Raw genomic sequence first — 1,687 nt, forward strand, 5'->3', positions numbered from 1 at the left:
TGCCTAAACTATCGCAATCACCAATCAAATGTTGTCCTGATTTCCTTCTTGCCCTCCTATAATCCATTCTCAAAGGAGCCTCCAGAGTGGTCTTTCCAAAAAATCTGATCATTGCCTTTCAAAGGCTCTTAAATGTCACTGCCATTTTTAAATCCCTTTAGTAATTTCTCAATCTATTTTTTTAAAGTATTTATTTATTTGGCTATGCCAGGTCTTAGTTACCACACGTGGGATCTAGTTCCCTGACCAGGAATCGAACCTGGGCCCCCTGCATTGGGAGCTCAGAGTCTTAGCCACTGGACCACCAGGGAAGTCCCCCTCTCAGCCTGTTTAGGTGGAAACCTCAACTCTTTATATGAAGGCCCTCCCTCATCTAGCTCAGGCCCACCTCTCCATCATTATCTCATTCCACTTCCTCTGTTCTCTTGTTCAAGAGACAGGCCTTTTTCACATGCTGCACATGGTCAGTTTGGATTTTCTTTCACTGTTGAACTCTTAGATCTCAACAGCCCGTTCTTTGATCATAACCTCTTATCCTTCCTGTTTCCTCCCTCCTACTTCAGTCACTCCTCCTTATGTTCTCCAGGCCCTGACTCCTTCCCCGATCCACAGTGTAGCCATCCCTCCACCTGTGCTTGCTTCCTGCCCAGCCAAGACAACGTTGAGAAATTCTACAATCACACATTAGCACCATTGTCTGATCTGACCTTTGGCCTTGGCTCTACCCAACACATTCTTCAACAATCTTCCTCGTGTCTCAAGCCAAATCTTCTTTCATTCCCTTTAAATTGTCATCAATCTTCAATGTCATCCCCTCTCTCATCATCTAGCTTCTTTTAAAAAAAAGATATTTTTATTTATTTGGCTGCACAGGGTCTTAGTTGCTGCATGTGGAATCTAGTTCCCTGACCAAGGATTGACCCCTGAGAAGTCCCACATCTAGCTCTTAAATCACACACACAGAAAGCTCCCTCAGCCTCCTGCCCTTTTACCCACAAAATAAGATTTCTATTTTTAATTGTTTCTATCTTATCTCACAGAAAGATTTTTTTAGTTTGGATGGTGTCTGCTGTAAGTACCAAAGTATTAAAATGAATAGAGTTTAAGCAGGAGGGAAATATAAACCTTCACATAACAAGAAGTCTGAAGTTTCAGGGTAGGTTCAGTAGCTGATGCCATCATGGACCTGTCTCCTTCCCGTCTCTCCACACTGCAGTCCTCATCAGGTTGGCCTTCACCTTTAGGTATCACTTCCTCACTCAACATAGTCCAAAGGCAGAAAGGTTAGTAGTGAGATCTCTTCGTATACCTGTTGACTTGAAAAATATTCACAACCTAAAAGTTGAGATGCTTTATTTGATAGGAGTTTTTAGGACTTCAAGCTCAGGAGGCAGCATCTCAAGTAACCCTGAGAGAACTGCGCTGAGGAGGTGAGGCAGGGAGCCAGGTTCTATAGAAGTTTTAGGTAGGCTGACTGGCAAAAGATTATTGTAAATTAAAGGAAAACCAGATATCTCAAGTTAAAGGATTTAGTGCTTTTCTATGTATAGGAAGATATTCAAGAGTCTGGCCTCGCTGAAATCATCCTTTGTTATGCACCTCAGCTCCCTGGGGCCAGTATCCTGTGTGTTTTCTTATCCTGAGCTTCCGCTCCTCAGGGCTCACCCTAGGGAGTGGCTGCAGTTTC

At 43.4% G+C, this 1,687-nt stretch overlaps 1 non-coding gene across 1 annotated transcript; it reads right to left on the minus strand.

Moving 5' to 3' along the window:
- Window positions 1–238: 238 nt before the first annotated feature.
- On the minus strand, window positions 239–311 carry TRNAG-CCC (transfer RNA glycine (anticodon CCC)). The gene has a single exon. It is a non-coding gene; the product is annotated as a tRNA-Gly (tRNA).
- Between the last annotated feature and the right edge of the window lie 1,376 nt (window positions 312–1,687).

This window comes from Bos javanicus, chromosome 9, assembly GCF_032452875.1.
Source record: "Bos javanicus breed banteng chromosome 9, ARS-OSU_banteng_1.0, whole genome shotgun sequence".
Classification (NCBI taxonomy): Eukaryota; Metazoa; Chordata; class Mammalia; order Artiodactyla; family Bovidae; genus Bos; species Bos javanicus.